Source organism: Salmo salar, chromosome 29 (genome assembly GCF_965601325.2).
Source record: "Salmo salar chromosome 29, fSalSal1, whole genome shotgun sequence".
NCBI lineage: Eukaryota > Metazoa > Chordata > Actinopteri > Salmoniformes > Salmonidae > Salmo > Salmo salar.
Genome location: NC_138319.1, coordinates 25,100,586 through 25,113,823, shown reverse-complemented (window position 1 = coordinate 25,113,823; position 13,238 = coordinate 25,100,586). Strand labels below are relative to the sequence as shown.

The following is a 13,238-nucleotide window of genomic DNA, read 5'->3' as shown; positions in this document are numbered from 1 at the left end:
TCTGTCTTGGTGGTGTCGATAGACAGTCTCATCCTGCTATAGACCCTCACAGCCGCTACAAAGATGGACTGAAGGTCTTCCGGAGTGTGGGCCACAAGAGCACAGTCATCAGCATACTGTAGCTCAAGAACCCGCTCCGTCAAAACCATGGTGGTTGCTTAGAGCCTATGTTGAACAGGTTTCCATCCAGCCTGAAGTCCACCGCAACACCACTGCTGTCCTCAAGCTCCTTGTGGAGAAGCTGGGTGACACATAGGAGGAAGATGTTAAAGAATAACAGTACCAGCACACATCCCTGCCTCACACCGATGCTTACTCCAAAAGGCACTGACTCCTGCCCTCCAATGGCCACCCAAGCCATCATCCCATCATGGAACTGGCAAAGGATGTTGACAAATTTGTCTGGACAGCCAAATTTGAGTAGAATGCCCCGTAGTAGTTCCCTGCTCACTGTGTCGAAGGCCTTGGAGAGGTCGACAAAGGCCATGAAAAAGTCCTGATGTTGTTCACGGCACTTCTCCTGGAGTTGCTGTTCCGTGAATATCATGTCGACTGTACTACTGTTCTTTCTGAAGCCGCATTGTGACTCTGGTAACAGTTCCTCTGTGATGTTGTTCACCAGCCTGTGTAGCATCACCTTGGCCAGGACCTTGCCGGCAACAGCCAGAAGGGATATCCCCTGGCTGTTCCCGCAGATGGACTTGTCACCATTGTTCTTATAGATGGTAACAATGTTTGCATCTCGCCACTGTTGGGGGACCATCTCCTGGTCCCAAACCTCAGTAATGTACTGGTGGAGCGTTCTGGTGCAGAAGTCTTAAGTAGCTCTGCCGGGATGCTGTCAGTGCCAGGGGTCTTGTTGTTCTTGAAGGAACTGACAGCTGATAACACCTCTTAGAAAGTTGGCAAATGGTTAAGGTCTTGAATGGGTGGACAGACAGGCAGTTCTTCCAGGATGGAGTGCTCTGTAGGAGAATGCTGATTGAGTAGTGCTTCAAAGTTGTCAGCCCACCTAATCAGGATCTGCTTTTGGTCCTTCAAGAGAGTCAGACAATCAGCTGTTTTCATGGGGGTGATGGAGCAACTTCTAGAGACATAGATAGCTTTAGTTGAGTTGTAGAAATTGTGCATGTCATTTTTGTCTGCATAAATTTGTATTTCCTGTGCCTTAATCGTCCACCATCCCTTACTACAGTTTTCTCAAGCCGGATACAGTGCAGACTCCTCTTACTGGACTTCTGCAGGCGTTGGAGGGGACGTATTCTCACCTGGAGTTTTGCCAGTATAATACGGTGATCTGTCCAGCATTCTGCACCCCTCATGGCAGGTGTCAGCAGGACGTCATTAGTGTCAGAACGTCTCACTATGATGTAGTCAATCAGGTGCCAGTATTTGGAGTGTGGGTGCATCCATGATGTTTTATATTTGTTCTTCTGCTGGAACAAGGCGTTGGTGACAATGAGATTGTGCTCGGCACATAGAGTTAGCAGTCTCATTCTGTTCTCCTTGACCTGGCCAACACCATGCCTACCCAGCACTCCGCTCCATATCCTGTTGTTCTGTCCCACCCTAGCGTTGAAGTCACCCAGCAGAAAGATCTTGTCATTCCTGGGGATGCGGTGAAGGGCCTCATCTAGTGACTAGTAGAAGTAGTCCTTTGCCTCATTTTCAGATGGTAACCTTGGTGCGTATGCACTGAGAAGAGTAGCATAACGCATCTTGGCTAAGGGGATACGGAGAGACATGACTCTTTCACATGCTGACAGGTGTTTTGGTGAGGTTGGGTAGAAGGCTGTTCTTAATTGCCAGTCCCACACCGTGCTGATGTTGTCCACCCAGAGGGTAACCTTTCCAGGAAAAAGGTGTAACCTTCTCCCTCCTCTTTCAAGGAACCTTCATCCAGGAACCTGGTCTCACTCAGGGCAGCAATGTCAATGTTGTAGAGCCTTAGTTCTGCAGCAGTCAAAGCTGTTCTCTGATGGGGTCTATCGCTATTATCGTCAGTGTCCAAAAGATTCAGGGGAATTATTTTCTTTCGTTTTTTTCAACTGCTGAGTGGAACTCTTGATAGGTGCGGTAGCCTATCCTGGATGGAGTGAGTGGGCAATTTTTAGGCCACCTTTTCTAGGCCTCTCCCCAGCTGGGGTGAGCAGTGTGGCTCCTAAATAGGGCGGCTCAGTCACACAGGGGTCTGCCGAGAGCAGCTGCCACTCAAGTCCCAGCTCCTGCCGCTGGCGTGCAGGAGTCTGATTAATGGCTCCCAGTGCATTCACTCCTGCCCCTGTCACCAGACATCCCAACACCGTCAGACTTTAGTCTGGTTTCCGTGGATACCTGCTCAAAGGAAGTTATTTAAAGTGCCGCTGAGGATGCGCAATCCCCAACAGCACTACTTCACTGAAGGAAGGTGAAATTCCAGTGGCAAGGGGGAAACCCAGGATGACCAGTATCTTCCACAGCTGCAGGAGGCAGCCTGAAACCCCAGTCTGTCAGCGTCCACCTACCGTGCTCCGCCAGCACGCTGCTTTTCTCTCAGGGTGTGCTCCCCTTGCCATTGTCGTACCAGACTAACCCACAAGGCAGCAGGACAGTGGATGATGGCTGCCAGGACGTGTCCACACAGAGGTGAGCCTGTACAGACGCATCTCTGGGGCCCACTGCTGCTCTGACATCCCCTGCCAGTTAGCTTGGAGAATCAAGACAACCAGTTAATGTGTGCCACCGCGAGGAGGCCTAACCCGAGTCTTGGTCATGGAGAGGCTTTGTACCGGCAAGGGGAGACTTGTGCATGAAGCTGCTCCCCAACTCACCACAAGGGCCAGCCGGCGGCAGCGAGCTGTAAGTGAGAGTATGCAAGCACGGGCTTGCAACTATCCTCTACCTAGGCACTACTGCAGTAGACAGTGACAAAGCAAAAACAGTTTTTTAGAATTTTTGCAAATGTATTACAAATAAAAACAGAAATACAAGTTTGGAATCCCCAAGACTCTTCCAAGAGCTGGCCATCCGTCGAAACTGAGCAATCACGGGAAAAGGGCCTTGGTCAGGGAGGTAACCAGATGGTCACTCTGAAGGAGCTCCAGAGTTCCTCTGTGGAGATTTGAGAATCTTCCAGAAGGACAACCATCCCTGCAGCACTCCACCAATCAGGCCTTTATGGTAGAGTGGCCAGACGGAAGCCACTCCTCAGTAAAAGGCACGACAGCCCGCTTGGAGTTTGCCAAAAGGCACCTAAAGACTCTCAGACCATGAGAAACAAGATTCTCTGGTCTGATAAAACCAAGATTGAACTCTTTGGCCTGAAATGTGATATTTCAGCTTTTTATGCTTTATAATTTTGCTAAATTTAAAAAAATAAAAAGTTTTTGCTTTGACATTATGGGGTATTGTGTGTAGATTGATGAGGAAAAAAAACGATTTAATACATTTTAGATTATTACTGTAACATAACAACATTTGGAAAAAGTCAAGGGGTCTGAATACTTTCCGAATGCACTGTATATCAACTGATCATTACTGTGTAGCTTGTTGGCCAGTAAACAACTGTGATGATTACCATGGAAGTAATGGCTGAGTCTTACTTGATGGATGGCAAATTCTGCTCTCTGTCTAATCAATAAATTATGTTCTGTCTTGACTTGGGAATGAGTAATAGCTACCTGGTCTTAAAATAGTGTTTTCTGATAACGCTCTTACACAGTTAACAACATTTCCAAATCTGATATGTTTTTCATTGTGATTCAACCCAGATTCAAATTCAGTAGAATTCTTTTTTATAAAACCTTTGGTGTTATCCCAAAGAATCCTGGGGTCGTCTCCTGAATTTGTATTGATCATTATTAATTAATTTTGTTCAATTTAAAATTGTTCACAGAGTGCAGGATTTTGTAGTAATGAAACGTTTGTGACTTTTTTAGGAGATTCTAAAATTTTAAGTTGGCAGTAGTAAGCATGGTGGTCAGACAAGCTATATTTTCTTGATTAAGGAAAATAGAGGTGTAGATAACAGTATGAAATCGATTTGTGAGAATTGTTATTGCCTGTATGAGTACAAAGTGTACTCTTTTGTGTTAGGATTATGTGCTTGCCAGGTATCAATGAGTTTGTAATCAGAGGGTTTACAGTATGCCGGAGAGCCTTGGTTGCACATGGATTGTAGTCGGTCTTCTTATATTTGTCCAACATATCATTCATGCCTGTCCCAATAACGAAATGGATTCAGCTAATTCTAACATAGGATCATATGAATTTGGAGTGTACACATAAATAAAGGCAATTTTCTTTCCATTATGGTTATATTTAAGGAAACTGATTTTGCCTTCTTGGTCTTTGCCTTTACCCAAGATGGTAGTTCTGACTTTCTTATATATAATTATAAAAACACCTTTAATTTTGTTTGGGGCTGATGAAAAAGCAGCCAGTTCGTACAAATGGTTATCTATTCTATGTGTCTTTTTGAAGCAGGTGTGTTTCTTGGATCATTTGCCATATCAAGACATTCAAGAGGACAGTTTAGGACTTTCAGATTCCAAGACAGAATAGCTAGTGTTGCCATTGTTTAAAGAAAAATGATGTATTATTAATGATGTCATTGTTATCTTTAGTGTTAATAAGCCCATGGATGTGTAACAAAAAGCAGGACCTACAGGGAAACCCACCAATTGGTCGTTCCCCACCCAGAACTCCCCCCGGGAATCATTACCCCTTCCCTCCTCCCCACTTCCATAGCTCTCCCCTCCCTAGCCACCAACCCGCCTTCCCTCCCTAGGCACTTATGTAGATCTGAAACAACTTGAAATGTGTAAGCAATAGGGTGAATGCACTTTGAATAAATCTCAGCTCTGTTAAAAGTACACTCAATAGAATATTTGATTGATCATAGTGATTCAAAATTAGGTAACTATGCAGAAAGCCCTTCAATTGCTGAAATAATAAATATAATAAATTATGAGAATAGTCAGATTAACTAATACCTGACGTGGATGTGGTGGTGTAGTGGGAAGCTTGGTACACCTTGAACCAAGAGGTTCTGAGTTCAAATCCCAGCTGTGGACATGTTAAATAATAATTACTGTACAATGTAATCATGTAAGTTGAAAAAACTGTATGTTAAAAGCACTGTGGGAGTATCATTGCCAACAGGCAAAGAGCTATCAGTGGTTCACCAATCAGGGCCTTGATTGGCTCTGTGATGTGTAATGAACTTTTCTTTGGACAAATAAATGTTCTTCCAACATTCCCACAAAGCATGTCTAGAACAATAATATCTTATGTTCTAAGAACATGGCAACCAGGTTCTGTGTATGCTGGTGGGACGTTGATGGGATATTCTCCTAACCCACAGAATGCTGGACACATGTTCTTGCAACATTCCCATGAAAAGTGTCTAGATCAATAATATCTTATGTTCGGAGAACATGGCAACCATGTTCTGTATATGTTTGGTGGAACGTTGATGGAATATTCTCCTAACCCACAGAAAACAAACAACTGAACTATATGAGTCCTACCCCTCAACACACTTAACCGGGCTCTCACGGTAGAGAAGAAGCACACTTTCATTGACCCAAATGCACACACACAACTGAGGACATAAAAGGAGGATATAAGTGAGCTCTGAGGGACTCAGCGAATCAGTGAAGCACTGTCCTATTAGACAGTGGAACCTCTTTCAACCCATGAAGCTCATTTCCTCCTGCACCTGGACCAGTCTGGACTTCCTCCATCCCATCCTTGACCCTCAGAGAGCATCCCACTAATTAGTGAGAAAAATAAATCTAATGAAAAGGGCTGAGCAGAATCAATAGAAAATGTAACACTATAGTATCATTGGCGGATGTTGATGAATGTATGGGAAGTCTTATTTGTCATCTCAAGGAAGTTGACGCATGGTGATTTAATGTAATTTGTGATTCACTTTTACGAAAAAGAAATGGATGCCTTATCCCGTGCTATAAGTGTGTGTGTGTGTGTGTGTGTGTGTGTGTGTGTGTGTGTGTGTGTGTGTGTGTGTGTGTGTGTGTGTGTGTGTGTGTGTGTGTGTGTGTGTGTGTGTGTGTGTGTGTGTGTGATACCTAAATGTTTAATTATCAACTTATAATATGTTATGCCATGTACACCATTAATAACGATCAGAACTCCCACAGTTATCCTAATACTTTTCTGTTGTGTAAGGCAAAATGCAATTAATTATGTTATGCATTCCTACCAGCTAGTACAGTAGAGACTTTGTGTTGTATTTTATATGAATGTATTTTAGCAATAGACATTACCAATAATAATCTATTCCACAATGTGATAACTCTGAGAATAAGGACTGTTGTAGCAACAGATATAAAAGAATTACCTACTTGTATGCAACCATAATAACTTAACACAAAATAACAGTTATGTTGCCTCTGTGCACTGTTGAATAAAACCAGCAGATAAGAATCGAAATTGAGAGAATGCATGGCTAGGCAAAACAGAATCCCGTCCACTCTATTTAGGAACTCCAGATCTATGTTTTGAGAGTTCTTGGCTGATGACTGAGAAGTCTCTTTACCTGGATAGTGCTCCAATGTATCACTCCGCAGGGTCAGTGAGACTTTTTTCATAACATGTATTACGCGGTCTGACGCAAAATGCTACAATTGACATGTGTTTTTATTTATACATATGTATAAGCTTATTTTTTTTTAAACATGGTTTATTCCTGTTCGACCATTATTTGATCTAACACGTCTTACTTAATGTTTAATTGGACCTATTTCCGCGACGAACGTTGACAGGCAGTGCTTAGGTCTATCCTAAACATGGCCACCATGATGGAGTAAAGCTTCAACTTTAAATTTCACATTTTTTGAAGAAAACTTATACATTTTCTATATTTTGACAGGAATGTTTCAACGGAAGAAATTATATCAGTCATCTTATCCATATGACATCAATGGAGAAAGTTTCTTGTTGGATTTAATACTGGTTTAAGTTGTCTGGAAGCGAAAAAAAATAATTGCATCAATTCCGTAAGCGTTTTAATTTCTCTCGATAGTTTTAAAGCTTTTACAAACATTTTGTGGGATTTTTCAAGTTGTGGATCTATCTTAATTGCAATAATTTTGTTGTGAAGAATTGAAGAAGCGATTGGGATGTATTTTATAATTCTTATGCGTTTTCTGGCAGAAAGTAAATCTTGGTGGTCGATGGGAGAGTAGTAATGTTCACTGATTGACGTACTTTTTAAGAAGCCAATAAACTGAAGAATACATAAAAGGATATAACAGTTTGTATGGTTTTGAGGCGCCGAAAGTGCACTGGTCACTTCCCCCATATTTTTGAATTGGTGGATGAACGAGTCAGCGACACCCCTTACCCCACTTATACTAAACGAAAGTATGACATTTCTCATATTGCTTTAAAGGTCATGAAGGAAATACATCTACACTTCTAGGTTCTAAAAGGTAAGCTGTAATGTATTTCTCTATATTTTACTCATAGTTATGTGTTTTCAGACGTGCAGTGAGAACCAGCCCCCTTCAAGATTTCCGTGTGGCCAATCATGTTACCGTAGAGCGCTCTCTCTGTTATAATTTTGATTATAATATGGCCTTTGAAGAGCGCAGCTTCTCGCTAAAACTATTTCGTACTAGAATTCAACATAACGGCCGGCAACTCAGCATTTACATTTCAGTTTTAATGAGACTTTAACCCTATGGTTCGGCTACTCACTCAAGAAGATCAAGCAATAGTGTTTGGCAGGGTTGTGACCATCAAATGATGCAGTCAAAAAGTTGTGTTTTCAGAGTTTTGAACAACATACATTCAATCCCAATGCCCACTCTTGAACTGCGCCTATGGGTTTTGACCTAAGCATATTAGAGCCTGAACGTTTTAAACCAGAGGTCTTCAACTCCAGTCCAGGATATTTTTTCATTCCAGCCCTTTAGCAACACCTGGCATTGCATGTTATGGCCCAGACTCAAGATACAGGATTGTTTGACTATTTTAATCAGGTCAGGTATTGGTGATGGGCTGGAATAAACGCTTGCACACCCAGTAGGTCTCCACGGCCTAAATTGGAGAATCACACGCGTTATGGCTCTTGATAGGACATGAGGAGAGTCCAGTGTTTATTATAACCACGAATTGCAATATATTTTCTCAATAACTATGCCCAACTTTTTAAGTCATGTTTCTTTTGCATTCAACCTCAAGACAGCACTGCATGCAGATCCTGCCCTTGACAACCAAGGAATCCAGTTGTTATTATAGACAGAAGTGCTGCTGATTCTGTTCGATATGGTCGTCTCTCAAATCAACGAATAAATCCTAACTCCTTACCTAGCAATCGAGGCTGCTGAGGGAGGATGGCTCATAAATGGCTGGAACGGAGCAAATGGAATGCCATCAAACACACGAAAACCATGTTTGATGTAGTTGATACTATTCCGCTCCAGCCATTACCTCGAGCCTGTCCTCCCTAATTAAGGTGAGACCAACCTCCTGTGTTACCTGGTGATGTACAAGTAGATTCAAGTTTTAGATTCAAGTACAGTGAAATGCCTTTATTGCCAGCTCTAAACCTGACAATGCAGTAATCAATATCAATGTAGTACTAAAAACAACAAGCTGGAACAAAAACACGATAAGTAAGCTAGCTATATACAGGGTCAGTTCCAATACCATATTTACAATGTGCTGGCATTCTGGAGTGAAGGAGATGTGTATGTGGACACCTGCTCGTCAAACATCTCATTCCAAAATCATGGGCATTAATATGAAATTGCTGCTATAACAGCTTCCACTCTAATGGGAAGGCTTTCTGCCAGATCTTGGAACGTTGCTGCAAGGACTTGCTTCCATTCAGTCACAAGCATTAGTGAGGTCGGGCACTGATATTGGGCAATTAGCCCTGGCTCGCAGTCTGTGTTCCAATTCAGCCCAAAGGTGTCCGATGGGGTTGAGGTCAGGGTTCTTCCACATCAATCTCTACAAACCATTTTTGTATGGACCTCGCTTTGTGCACGGGGGCATTGTCATGCTGAAACAGGAAGCGTGATTCATCACTCTAGAGAACGCTCTTCCACTACTCCAGAGTACAATGGCAGCGAGCTTTACTCCACTCCAGCCGACGCTTGGCATTGCGCATGGTGAGCTTAGGCTTGTGTGCGGCTGCTCGGCCATGGAAACCCGTTTCATGAAGTTCCTGTGTCCTCGATGGCTGTGTCCTTGATTTTATACACCTGTCAGCAATGGGTGGGGCTGAAATGGCCAAATCCAGTAATTTGAAGGGGTGTCCACATACTTTTGTATATAAGCCAATTTGCAATTAGGATATGTTATCTGTAAAACCCCACAGCCTTGTTCTAAAAACAGCTTTTATGTATTCGAGTACTCAGAAAATCATGTGAGTACTCGAACAGTCAAATGTCAAATGCCCATCCTTATGAGGACATCCTGGTGACACAGGGATGCTAGTTTGGGGTTTCATTCCAATATGTTGTCACAAAGTTGCTAAAGACCCAAACTAGCGTTCCCACTATGTCAGATTAATCCTGTGATTATTGCGACTTTGGTATGATATAAGTTAAAATGTGAGTTAGACTTGTGAAGTCAAGCCGTAGAACCAAGAATAACAAGGTGATGTCTCATTTCATATTGATCCATTTTTGTCTCTGTGCCACAGCGTTATGTAAAAGGCTCTGCGTGGTCTTTTCGATGTCTGAAGTGGCCGTACAGCATTTACTACGATGCAGCCTCTGCAGATGTCCTGGCTTTCATACTTCTTGCGCTTAGCGGAGCAGAGCTTTTGTGAAGGAAGTTGTCAATGACGTGAGTTTTTTTATACAGGATGTACCGCCCCCACCTACTGTCAACCAATCATGTCAATGTGGAGCTATACGGAGCCCTCTGCATTGTTCCATTTGAGGCGCATGGCGATGCGGTATGGAGTTTAATTTGGCCTTTGCATGTCACCAGAGGTTCCGCAATATCGTCATACGACATCTCTGACCACATTTTCAGATCAAGCATAAATTGCATTTAAGACAGTGAAGAGCTAAGGAAAATGTTATCAGAAGCTATGTGCATTGTTAGTCAGGGAAGGACGATGAAGACGGAATGTTGCAGACAGGTAAAAGTGGAGGACAGTGTGCAGAAAGCGAGCGGAAGAGGATTGTCAGTAGTGGAGGACGTTGTCAAGGAACACACACCAGGAAGCTTTTATTGATTGGAGCAGAGGTGGGAGGAGTTGAGAACATTAGTCGTCACTTACCATCTTAAAAACAGTGTTGTCAGTGTTCCAGGTCTGATGTCATCATTAAAATGTGAGATGTCTGACTTGGACAATTTGGCTTTAACGTTGTGTGAATGTAGACAGTTTATGGCTACTGTTTAAGGAACTTTGAAGGCTGGTTCCTTGGATTCAAATTAATCTTTGTTTGGGAAGCCGACCATGAAGTTTTCATAACTGTTTTGTCGAAGAGTGATAGGATGACATGGCAGGGAAATTCAGGGAAGATCCTTGAATATAGGACATGGAATGGCTCAATTAATCTTCATTTCACCACAGCAAATGCAATCAGTCTAAAACATGTCATGGTCCTGTAGTGCTTACTTGGAACCTAGCGAAGATGGAGGGCTGGAAAAAATGCAGTCCTCCCTGACATGATAGGTCTCAACACCCCACTTTGTTTCGAAGACCATTGTGCCACACAGGTGAAATCTGAGGCTGTGTTTACACGTGCATCCCAATTCTGATATTTTTTCCACTAATTGATCTATTCACCGATCACATCAGATCTCTTCACCTAAGATTTTTTCAGAACTGATCTGATTGGTCAAAAAACTATTATTGGGAAAAAGATCAGAATTGGGCTGCCTGTGTAATAGAAGCCGGAGGGTTTCAGTTTTGAGCATGATTTTTGCAAAGCTCAAAGGACACCAATAACGTCAAGAAGGAAGATTATTTAGTATCACTATTTTCACTGTTTGAAGGGTACCTAATACATAAGGACTTCATACCACATTCATAACACATATTCCTATGTCACTTACAGTGCAAATGCTGACTGGGCTCCATGTCAACAGAACTATATCTGTGAGGCTGTTATGACAAAAATAATAATAATAAACAGATTCTGGAGATTATTGCCTCTTGGTAGCTACCCTTAATGGTGAAGATAAACCTATCAGTTGGAGAAATTAGTCATCCTTAGGGTGTCGGATTGCTATATAGTGCATTCTAGCAAATCTTTGAAAGGCATAAAATGACATTCAGGAAGTCTTGAGGTTAAAAAAAGGCATGCTGGTCTTCCATTCTTAAGAGCCTACAGTCTCTTGGCATCGTTGCAGAAATGGATTGCAAACTGTTGTGGCAGTGATGGTCGTGGTTGTTAAATTAGCTGAGAGAATCGTCAACACCCACTTAGCTGCTTGCAGGCCCCTCCTTGTCGTACTAATGCTTGTGCAACCATTGCTGTGTTCAGTAGGAAGAAATTGGTGATTTGAGGGGCCTATTTAGGAGGGTTTAACGTTACAGAACGTTTATGTAGAAGGTTAGGCCTATAGTGTAGAACAGGTGTTGTGGTCTGTAATATGCACTATGAGTACGGTTACATGCACACAATAATGCGATTTATTGTGGATAGTCCGATTTAATATACTAGTTTGATTAAAACGTTTACATGCTTTGCAAGAAGAACGATTTCCCTAATAATCCTGTTTACATGTTTACGTCTGAAATCAGGCTACCTGATGGCACTGATAAATGCAGAAAATCGGCAATCAAAATAAATGTTCTACCACAGCATCCATATTCCTTTTTTGGGAAGCATATTTGACTCTGAGTTTGAACATATAAAGTTTGTATGTGAGAACTACTTCTTCTAAGAGGCATACATTGTTCCGAACTCGCTTCACTCGTGCTAAAGAGGGAGGCTCGCTAGGCTGGTGGTAGCACATGTGCAGATAAAAATATACTGCTGGAACGCGGGTGTTTACATGTCCTAAAAATGTAAAATATTGCTCAGAAAATGTTGTTTTAATCGCTGTATATTTACTTCAATTTTGACCTTACGCTGATTTAAGATAAGCAGAGTAAGATGTTTACATGACTATTGCATAACCTGCCTACTGCCATAATCCGTTGTAATATCTAATTATTAGTGTGCATGTAAATGTACTCTCTCATAGGTAATTGTGTTAGTTCTATTCATTACATTTGACTGCAATGTTTCTAACATTTTGTTTCACTTCACTGAATACATTCCAGAACGCATCCAATAAGAAATCATTTTGTTTTTACATTTCAAATGTTTATTTCTACAATGAACACAACAAATGTCTCCTGACCATCCTTCACCACAACTTGACAAACACAACGGATTGTGTTAGAGGGAAATATCTAGTTCAAGATTGAGACATGTGACCTGGCAGCTTGAGAATAACCCCCCCACACATACAAACACCTTTACATTAATGATGTTAATATTTTTTTTTGTCATATGATTTGGAAGGTGTCCCCACAATAGGCCTTTATGGTGAGTGATGTATCTACTCCAAATGTTTGCTACATTACATCAAATGTTTACTGTAACAAATTTGCTTTGTGAAATAGCCCTAATTTTGCATCTACATGTTTTTACAGCGCTTACTGCATAAACAAATATTATTTTCCCCCCTTAAGTTTGTGGAATAGCTTTTACTCTCCCTCTGTCACTGACGTCTTCTGTTGGCCAAGCCTACGACACTACCTCCGATAAGAGGGCTACAACAGCAAACAAGCAGGGCCAAGGCAGCCACGTCTCGAGCAAACCACATACACTACATGTGGACACCTACTCGTCGAACATCTCATTCCAAAATTGTGGACATTAATATGGAGTTGGTCCCCCCCTTTGCTGCTATTACAGCCTCCACTCTTCTGGGAAGGTTTTCCACTAGATGTTGGAACATTGCTGAAGGGACTTTCTTTCATTCAGCCACGAACATTAGTGAGGTCGGACACTGATGTTGGGCGATAAGGCCTGGCTCGCATTCGGCATTCCATTCATCCCAAAGGTGTTCGATGGGGTTGAGGTCAGGGCTCTGTGCAGGCCAGTCAAGTTCTTCCATACAGATCTCGACATACCATTTCTGTATAGACCTCGCTTTGTGCACGGGGGCATTGTCATGCTGAAACAGGAAACTGCCTTCCCCAAACGGTTTCCACAAAGTTGAAACCACAGAATCATCTAGAATGTCATTGTATGTTGTATCAT

The 13,238-nt window shown here is 42.2% G+C and overlaps 1 protein-coding gene across 1 annotated transcript in view; it reads left to right on the top strand.

The window, feature by feature from the left end:
• The first annotated feature begins 6,577 nt into the window (after nt 1–6,577).
• Nucleotides 6,578–13,238, top strand: part of LOC106590429 (histone-lysine N-methyltransferase 2C) — a 206,257-nt gene continuing 199,596 nt past the window's right edge. Inside the window, exon 1 of the mRNA XM_082970632.1 lies at nt 6,578–7,439. The gene's annotated coding sequence lies outside the window, so the exon portion shown is untranslated. The remainder of the gene's footprint in view (nt 7,440–13,238) is intronic.